Below are 10,619 nucleotides of genomic sequence, written 5' to 3'. Positions count from 1 at the left end.
TGATTCATGTTATGGGGAGAGGGAAGATCAAAATACCAATTCAGAAGAGGACAGCATGGACACTATACGCACATCTGAAACCTCAAAAGGGAAAAAGAATTGGTCTCCATACCAAAAAGCATTCCTGGAAGGACTCAAGGAGGACTTTTTAAAAACCAAATTAGGAAGGCAAAAGAAAAAATGGAAAAAAAATTTCACTGATGAAAACAAATTTTTAAAAAGTAAAATTGGTGAAATGGTTAAGGAGAATCAGAATATAAATGGAGAAAATGTCTCATTGAAAAGTAAAATCAACCACATGGAAAAGGTGATAGAGAAGCTAAAGGAAGAAAACAATACATTAAAAATTAGAATTGGGCAAGTAGAAGCTAATAACTCTGTGAGACACCAAGAATCAGTCAAAAAAAATCTAAAGAATGAAAAAAATAGAAGGAAACATGAAATATCTGATTGGAAAAAAAAACAACTGGCCCGGGAAACAGATCCAGGAGAGACAATCTAAGAATTATTGGTCTACCCAAAAGCTGTGATGAAAAAAAGAGCCTGGACAGTATCTTCCAAGAAATTCTTAAAGAAAACAGCCCCGAGGTTCTAGAACCAGAGGGTAAAATCGTCATTGAAAGAATCCACTGATCACCCCTGAAAGAGATCTCAAATTGAAAACTCCAAGAAATGTTATAGACAAATTCCAGAATTACCAGGTCAAGGAGAAAATACTGCAAAGAAGTTGGAAAGAAACAATTCAAATATCACAGAACTACAGTCAGGATCACGCAGCATCTTTCAGCCTCTACATTTAATGACAGGAGAAATTGGAATATGATGTTCTGAAAGGCAAAGGAGCTTGGGCTACAACCAAGGATCAACTACCCAGCAAAGTTGAGCATAATTTTCCAGGCAAGGATATGGACATTCAATGAAATAAGGGAATTCCAGACCTTCCTGATGAAAAGGCCAGAGCTAAATGTAAAATTTGATCTTCAAATACAAAACTCAAGAGACATATAAAAAGGTAAATGGGGGGAAAAACACTAGGTAATTAATAAGGCAAATTAGTTAAATCCCCATATAGGATTATTTTGTTTTAAATATGTTTTATAAATATCTCAATCTTGAGAACAGTACAATTATTATGACAATTGAAAGGGATATACATAGACTGTGGGTGTTAGTACAAAATAACTGATATAATGATAAAAATATAAATAAGAGATATAAAGAGATGGTTCTGGAAGAAGGGGTAAGGAGGTAGTAGGAAAAGGTAAATTATATCACATGAAGAGGCACAAAAACATATTATAGTAGAGGGAAAGAAGGGAGGGAGAAGAGCAGTATTTGCATTTAACTCTCATTGGATTTCATTCAGGAAGGGATTAACATACCCTGACAAGTATAGAAATCAAACTTGTCCTACAGGCAGGAGGAGAAAGGGGAAAGAAAAGCGAGAGGGTGGTCAGAAGGGAGGGAAGAAGTAGCAAGTGCAAAACGGTAAAATAAGGGAGGGGAATCAAGAGGGAGGGTAAACTGAGGAAGGTGGCAGTCAAAAGCAAAACTCTGTAGAGGAGTGGAAGGGAGAAGGGAGAAATAAAAGCATAAACAAGGTGGAAAAAGGATGGAGAAAAAGACACAGATAGTAATCATAACTGTGAATGTGAATGGGATGACCTCTCTCATAAAATGGAAGTAGAGAGCAGAATGGATTAAAAACCATAATTCTATAATATGCTGTTTACAAGAAACACATTTGAAACAGGGGGATACACACAGGGTAAAGGTAAAAGGCTGGAGTAAAATATATTGTGCTTCAGCTAAAGTAAAAAAAAAAGCAGGGGTAGCAATCCTAATCTCAGACAAAGCAAAAGCAAAGACAGATTTAATTAAAAGAGATAAGGAAGGACATTATATCCTGCTAAAAGGCACCATAAGCAATGAAGCAATATCATTATTTAACATATATGCACCAAGTGGTATAGCATGCAAATTCTTAGAGGAGAAGTTAAGGGAGTTACAGGAAGAAACAGACAGCAAAACTATACTAGTGGGGGACCTTGACCTTTCCCTCTCTGAACTTGATAAATCTAACCTCAAAATAAACAAGAAAGAAGTTAAGGAGGTAAACAGAACTTTAGAAAAGGCAGATATGATAGACCTCTGGTGAAAACTGAATGGGGATAAAAAAAAGTAATATACTTTTTTCTCAGTGGTACATGGCACATACTCAAAAACTGACCATGTACTAGGACATAAAAACCTTACAATCTAGTGCAGAAAGGCAGAAGTAGTCAAAACATCCTTTTCAGATCATGATGCAATAAAAATTATTCATAATAAAGAACCATGGAAAAATAAACTAAAAATTAATTGGAAATTAAATAATCTAATTCTAAAGAATGAAGAAATAACTTCATTCAAGAGAATGACAATAATGAGACCATGTACCAAAACTTGTGGGATGCAGCAAAAGTAGTTCTTAGGGCAAGTTTTATATCTGTAAATGCCTACATGAATAAAATACAAAAAAAGGAGATCAATGAATTGGGAATGCAACTGAAAAAGCTAGAAAAAGAACAAATTGAAAATCTCTAATTAAATACCAAAGTAGAAATACTGAAAATCAAAGGAGAGATTAATAAAATTGAAATCAAGAAAACTATTAAATTAATAAATAAAACCAAGAGCTCATTTTGTGAAAAAACCAATAAAACTGATAAACCTTTGGTCAATTTGATTAAAAAAAAGAAAGAAGAAAATCAAACTACTAGTATCAAAAATGAAAAGGGTGAATTCACCTCCAATGGAGAGGAAATTAAAACAATAATTAGGAATTATTTTGCCCAACTGTATGCCCAGAAATTTGACAGCCTTGGGGAAATGGATGAATATTTACAAAAATATAAGCTGCCCAGGTTAACAGAAGAGGAAGTTAAATACCTAAATAACCTCATCTCAGAAAAAGACATTGAGCTCCCTAGGAAAAAAATCTCCAGTCAGATGGTTTTTTACATGTGAATTCTGTCAAACATTTAAAGAACAATGAATTCCTATACTTTAAAAACTATTTTGGGAAAATAGGTGGAGTCCTACCAAATTCCTTTTATGACACAAATATGGTACTAATACCCAACCCAGGAAGAGTCAAAACAGAGAAAGAAAATTATAGACCAATTTCCCTAATGAATATTGTTGCAAAAAATTTAAATAAAATATTAGCAAAAAGATTGCAGCAACTTATCAGGAGAATAATACACTATGACCGGGTAGGATTTATTCGAGGAATACAAGGCTGATTCCATATCAGGAAAACTACCAACATAATGGAACATATCAACAACAAAACTAGCAGAAACTATATGATCATCTCAATAGATGCAGACAAAATACAACACCCATTCCTATTAAAAACATTAGAAAGCATAGGAATAAATGTAGCCTTCCTTAAAATTACAAATATCATCTAGCTAAAACCATCTACAAGCATTATTTGTAATGGAGATAAGCTAGATGCATTCCCAATAAGAACAGGGGTGAAACAAGGTTGTCTATTATCACCCCTATTATTCAGTTTGGTACTAGAAATGTTAGCTGTAGCAATAAGAGAAGAAAAAGAAATGGAAGGAATTAGAATAGGCAAAGAAGAAACCAAATTATCACTTTTTGCAGATGATATGATGATTTACTTAGAGAATCCTAGAGAATCAAGTAAAAGCCTACTTGAAATAATAAACAACTTAACAAAGCTGCAGGATATAAAATAAACCCACATAAATCCACGGCATTGCTATATGTCACAAACAAAGCCCAACAGCAAGAGATAGAAAGAGAAATTTCATTTAAAGCTACTGTAGACACTATAAAATATTTGGCAGTCGGGGCGGAGCCAAGATGGCGGCTGGTAAGCAAGGACTAGAGTGAGCTCCGTACCCGAGTCCCTCCAAAAACCTATAAAAAATGGCTCTGAACCAATTCTAGAACGGCAGAACCCACAGAACAGCAGAGGGAAGCAGGGCTCCAGCCCAGGACAGCCTGGATCGTCTCTGGGTGAGGTCTATTCCACACGGAGCTGGGAGCTGGGAACAGAGTGGAGCAGAGCCCAGCCTGAGCGGCGTGGACGATCCAGTCCAGAAGCCGGGCGGAGGGGGCCCTAGCGCCATGAATATGTGAGCTGCGGCAGTTACCAGACCCCCTCGACCCACAAACACCAAAGACTGCGGAGAAGGTTAGTGGGAAAAGCTGCGGGAGTGGAAGGAGTTCGCAGTTCGGCTTCCAGCCCCGGGGGCAGCGGAGGTGGGGCAGCTACTGCTGCTGCTGCTTCCGGCTCCAGGCCCACCTGGTGGGAGGAATTAAGCGGCAGATCAGAGCAGGAGTGCAACAGCCTGCTGAAGATCTAAGTCCAGCCTGGACTGGGGGTTCTTGGGGAAGGAGGAGTGCGGCTCGGACAGAGCTGGCACCTCCCCCCCAAACGTAGAACATAGAACTCGTTAGTCTACAAGCAGTCATACCCCACTGAAAAACTCAAGGGTCAAGTTAGTTGGTTGGGAATATGGCCAGGCAGCGAAAACGCGCCCAGATTCAGTCTCAGACTTTGGATTCTTTCTTTGGTGACAAAGAAGACCAAAACATACAGCCTAAAGAAGACAGCAAAGTCATAGAGCCTACAACCAAAGCCTCCAAGAAAAACATGAACTGGCCCCAGGCCATAGAAGAACTCAAAAAGGATTTGGAAAAGCAAGTTAGAGAAGTAGAGGAGAAATTGGGAAGAGAAATGAGAAGGATGCGAGAAAACCATGAAAAACAGGTCAGTGACTTGCTAAAGGAGACCCAAAAAAATACTGAAAAATACACTGAAGAAAACAACACCTTAAAAAACAGACTAACTCAAATGGCAAAAGAGCTCCAAAAAGCCATGAGGAGAAGAATGCCTTGAAAGGCAGAATTAGCCAAATGGAAAAGGAGGTCCAAAAGACCACTGAAGAAAATACTACTTTAAAATTAGATTGGAGCAAGTGGAAGCTAGTGACTTTATGAGAAACCAGGATATTATAAAACAGAACCAGAGGAATGAAAAAATGGAAGACAATGTGAAATATCTCCTTGGAAAAACCACTGACCTGGAAAATAGATCCAGGAGAGATAATTTAAAAATTATTGGACTACCTGAAAGCCATGATCAAAAAAAGAGCCTAGATACCATCTTTCAGGAAATTATCAAGGAGAACTGCCCTGATATTCTAGAGCCACAGGGCAAAATAGAAATTGAAAGAATCCATCGATCGCCTCCTCAAATAGATCCCAAAAAGAAATCTCCTAGGAATATTGTTGCCAAATTCCAGAGCTCCCAGATCAAGGAGAAAATACTGCAAGCAGCCAGAAAGAAACAATTTGAGTATTGTGGAAACCCAATCAGAATAATCCAAGATCTGGCAGCTTCTACATTAAGAGATCGAAGGGCTTGGAACGCGATATTCCGGAGGTCAATGGAGCTAGGATTAAAACCTAGAATCACCTACCCAGCAAAACTGAGTATCATGTTCCAAAGCAAAATATGGAGTTTCAATAAGATAGAGGACTTTCAAGCTTTCTCAGTGAAAAGACCAGAACTGAATAGAAAATTTGACTTTCAAACACAAGAATCAAGAGAAGCATGAAAAGGTAATCAAGAAACGGAAATTGCAAGGGACTTACTAAAGTTGAACTGTTTTGTTTACATTCCTACATGGAAAGATGATGAGTATGATTCATGAGACCTCAGTATTAGGGTAGTTGAAGGGAATATGCATATGTATATATATATGTTTATGTATGTATATATATATATAAGTGAATGTGTATGTATGTATGTATCTATGTGTATATGTATGTATGTGTATGTATGTGTATATATATGTATGTGTTTATATATATGTATATATATATATATATATATATGTAAAAGAGAGAGAGCAGACACAGGGTGAGTTGAAGATGAAGGGAAGATATCTAAAAGAAATAAAATGAAATTAAGGGATGAGAGAGTAACATACTGAGAGAGGGAGATAGGGAGAGATAGAATGGGGTGGATTATCTCGCATAAAGGTGGCAAGAGGAAGCAGTTCTATGGGAGGAGGGGAGAGGGCAGGTGAGGGGGGAATGAGTGAACCTTGCTCTCATCAGATTTGGCCTGAGGGGGAATACCATACATACTCAGTTGGGTATCTTACCCCACAGGAAAGAAGAGGGAGGAAGATAAAAAAAAAAATAAAAGGCGGGGGGATGATGGAGGGGAGGGCAGATGGGGGTGCAGGTAATCAAAACAAACACTTTGGAAAGGGGACAGGGTCAAGGGAGAAAATTCAATAAAGTGGGATGGGTTGGGAAGGAGCAAAATGTAGTTAGCCTTTCACAACATGAGTATTGTGGAAGGGTTATACATAATAATACATGTGTGGCCTAGGTTGAATTGCTCAACTTCTTAGGGAGGGTGGGTGGGAAGGGAAGAGGGAAGAGAATTTGGAACTCAAAGTTTTAAAATCAGATGTTCAAAAACAAAAAAATTTTTTTGTATGCAACTAAAAAATAAGATACACAGGCAATGGGGCGTAGAAATTTATCTTGCCCTACAAGAAAGGAAGGGAAAAGGGGATGAGAGGGGAGGGGGGTGATAGAGGGGAGGGCAGACTGGGGAACTGGGCAACCAGAACATAAGCCATCTTGGAGTGGGGGGGAGGGTAGAAATGGGGAGAAAATTTATAATTCAAAATGTTGTGAAAATCAATGCTGAAAACCAAATATGTTAAATAAATAAATTGCATTTAAAAAAAAAATATTTGGCAGTCTACCTGCCAAGATAAGCCTAGGGCCTATATGAACATAATTATGAAACACTTTTCATGGGAATAAAGTTAGATCTATATAAATGGAAAAATATCAGTTTCTCATGGTTAGTCTGAGCTAATATAATATAAATGACAATTTTACCTAAATTAATTTATTTATTTAGCACCATACCAATCAAACTACCAAAAATTATTTTACAGAGCTGGATAAAATAGTAACACAATTCATCTGGAAGAGCAAAAGTTCTAGAACATCTAGGGAATTGATGAAAAGAAATGCTAGGGAAGGTGGCCTAGCCATACAAGATCTTAAATTGTACTATAAAGCAGCAGTCATCAAAACTACCTGGTACTGGCTAAGAAACAGTCTTGGATCAGTGGAATAGATTAGATACACAAGTTACAGTAGTCAATGACTACAGCAACCCACTCTTTGATAAACCCAAAGAATCTAGTTTCTGGGCTAAGAGGTCACTATTTCACAAAAAGTGCTGGGAAAATTGGAAAATAGTATGGCAGAAACTGGGCATAGATCAATATGTTACACCGTATACCAAAATTATGTCAAAATGGGTTTATAATTCAGAAATAAAGGCTGACACTATAAGCAATTTGGGAGAGCAAGGAATAGTGTACTTGTCAGATTTATGGAAAAGAGAAGAATTCATGACCCAACGAGAGAGACAGCATTGCAAAATGGATAATTTTGATTATGTTAAATTGAAATGTTTTTGCATAAAAAAGCCAATGCAACAAAGATTAGGAAGGAACCTGAAAATTGGGAGAAATTCTTTACAACTACTGTCTCTGATAAATGCTTCATCTCTAAAATATACAAGGAACTTAGCCAAATATATAGAAATATAAGTCATTGGTGCGCCGGCCCCAAGATGGCTGCCTCCACCTCCCAATGAGGAGTGACAAAAGAGGACAGGAGGGCGGTGGCGGTTGAGCGGCCGCACGGGGGGGCGGAGTGGAAGGGGGGGGTGTCCCATGAGTGCGCACCCACGGGGGGCCCGTGCCCATCCCTCTTCCTGTTCTCCTCCCCCTCCCTGCTGCCTATGCAGCCGCCCACTAAGCTCCTGCCACCGCCGCCACCGCCGCCGCCGCCCCCAAGGGACGGGCGGGAGCCGGGGCAGGGAGCTGGAGCTGGAGCAGGCCCGGGCCCGGGGGTCGCACCGGTTCTGGCTTCTGAGGAGGAGAAGTTGGCTGTGGAGCTGGCCTCACCCCCGCTCCCAAAGAAGAGTGCTCTTCCACCGGGGCAGCTAGAGCAGAGCGCCAACAGGTCAGGTAACAAGAAGTCTCTAGACATCCCCCGCGAGAGCAAACAAGAGACCCCAGCTCCCAGGGCTCAGAATCGGACCACAGTTGAGGTGTGTGATGCTTGTTTTGAGACCCGAAAAGGCCTTTCCAGCCATGCGCGCTCCCATCTGGGGCACCTGGGCGTGGCTGAGCCCGAAAGTAGTGGAGCTCCCATCCCCCTGCTGTACCAGCTGATGAAACAGAAAGGAAAACCTGACTGCAGCTCCCTGCCCCCACCCTTGGCCAAGAAATCCAGCTCCAAGAAGGAGGCAGCCCTGCCTCTCCCCACCCAGGCCTGCTGACCCTCAGCAAGGCAACTGACAGAGCCCCCGATCCCTGCATCAAGAAGGCCATCAAGTCACCCCCTGGTTTCTCATCTTGGGGCCTTACCCACCCACCAGACTCCCCTCTCCTCAAGAAGGTGCCACCTGCCTTGTCGGGGTCCCCCCCACCCAAGAGACTCAAGCGGCCCCCAAGGCCCTTGCCGGGCTCACCGAAGGCGCAGCAGCCCCAGCCAGAGGATGAGGGGCCCCCAGCCTCACTTTAGTGATTCAGGCAGAAAGCTTGATTGCCACTTGTGCGGGGCCTGGTTTGAGACCAAAAAGGGCCTGTCCTGTCACGCCAGAGGCCACCTGCGCCACCTGGGGGGGAGCGACCCCGATGCCAAGGGATCCCCTATAGACATGCTTCCCGAGCTCATGCAGAGCAACAGCTTCCAGACCCGCCTCCCAGCAGAGCTGCACGTGCTGGCAGAGCCTGGGCAGTCCAGCCTTTTGGCCCTCCGGCCCTTGGCCATGGCTTTCTCCCTGCTCTCCCCACCGCCTGCCAAGAACCCCAAACCGAGGGCGTCGGGTGAGGCCGGCCTTCAGGGGAAGCAGGATCTGTCTGCCAGCATATTCTGGGCCTCAGACGTGGAGCTGTCTCCTCTTCATCTCCCGTTGGGCCCAGAGCCAGTCGGGGACATCCGCTGTGAGTTCTGTGGCCAGTTCTTTGAGAATCGCAAGGGCCCGTCAAGCCACGCATGTGCCCACCTGCGGCAGATGGGGGGTCAGTTAATGGTTATCCCATTGACACTCTGCGAGAGATCCTGAGTGTCTCATTAAGAAGGAGCCTGCTGCAGGTGACCTGCCCTCACCCCTGGGTGAAGATGGGCCCAAATCCCCTGGGAAGGTGCTTCAGGTCCTGTCTCTTACCCCATTGGCTGGTCGTCCTGGCAAACCTGGGTCTGGCTCTGCCAATGTGCCCTGGGAGATGAGCCTCTCGCCTCTTGCCACCAAGCCATCTACTGGTTTCCTCACCCCCATGACGGCAAAGCAGCCGCTACCCAAAGATAGACTTCTCTCTGGAGAAATGAAGCCTAAGACCTATATACAGAGGGAGCTGCCCTTCAAGACCGAGACCAGTCGTGACAAAAGCTCACACACTTCCAGCGAGGCCTGTTGTGAGCTGTGTTGCCTCTATTTTGAGAATTGTAAGGCACTGGCCAGCCATGCTGGGGCTCACCTGCGACAGTTTGAGGTGACAGAATGGTACGTGAATGGCTCCCCAATCGAGACCCTGAGTGAGTGGATCAAGCACAGACTCCAGAAGGTGGGGGCCTACCGAATCTATATCCAGGGCAGCCAGCCCTTCAGCAAGAAGTTCCCATGGGCAAGATGGGGACGGAGAGTGCCCCTCACCTTGGCTCCCAACAGGCTCACCCTGATGAACAAGAACCTGTGGGGTGAGCTAGGACCTGGGGAAGCTGGCCGGATTGGAGATGTTGAGGAAAGACCCCTGACATCCTCACCTCTGGCTTTGGTGAAGGCAGAGGAACACCAGCTTCAGAATATCAGTATGTGTGAGTGCAGACAAGCCCGACCTCTGGGTACAACCTCTTCTTGGGGTGAGGAAGCCAGTGACTTTCAGCAGAAGCTGGAGGAAGTGAGTAGAGTAAGGCCTGTCCCCTCACTGGGCCCCCACCCTCCCCAGACATCTTTGGTGAAGTTGGTGGGCAACATCTATACTCTGAAATGCAGGTTCTGCGAAGTGGAGTTCCAGGGTCCCCTCTCCATTCAGGAGGAGTGGGTACAGCATCTCCAGGGGCACATCCTGGAAATGAACTTCTCCAAAGTGGAGCCCTGGCCAGTGGAGCCCCCAAACTACAGACAGTGGCAGAGGTTCAGTAATGGGAAGCAGTGTGAAGCATTCCAGAGCCACCTCTCTTCCTTTCTCTCTCTGTTGGTTTCACCCTTTCTCTCTTAACCAGCCTCCTCTGTTCCATTTCCAAAGGAGCAAGTCACAACCTCGACGCTCAGGCCCAGGCCCTGGTGCCCTAAGCGTGAACACTGCAGATGATGATGAGTTATTTTCCCAGCCTTCCCTTCCTCCTTTCCTTCCTCTCTTCCTTGGGCTTCGAAACTACCCTAACCAGCGTGTGGTAGTGCAAAGAGGACATTTCTCCCCACAGGTTTTAGGGCAAAACTCATACCCATGAGCACTTGAGTCTTGCTTATGCCAGGAGGG

At 43.4% G+C, this 10,619-nt stretch overlaps 1 pseudogene; it reads left to right on the top strand.

The window, feature by feature from the left end:
- The first annotated feature begins 7,702 nt into the window (after positions 1-7,702).
- On the top strand, positions 7,703-10,282 carry LOC118855320 (annotated as a pseudogene).
- The last annotated feature ends 337 nt before the right edge of the window (positions 10,283-10,619 follow it).

The sequence above is a fragment of the Trichosurus vulpecula genome, chromosome 6, assembly GCF_011100635.1.
Source record: "Trichosurus vulpecula isolate mTriVul1 chromosome 6, mTriVul1.pri, whole genome shotgun sequence".
Taxonomy (NCBI): Eukaryota; Metazoa; Chordata; class Mammalia; order Diprotodontia; family Phalangeridae; genus Trichosurus; species Trichosurus vulpecula.
Note: the sequence above shows the minus strand (reverse complement) of the source record. Positions and strands in the feature narration are given on the sequence as shown.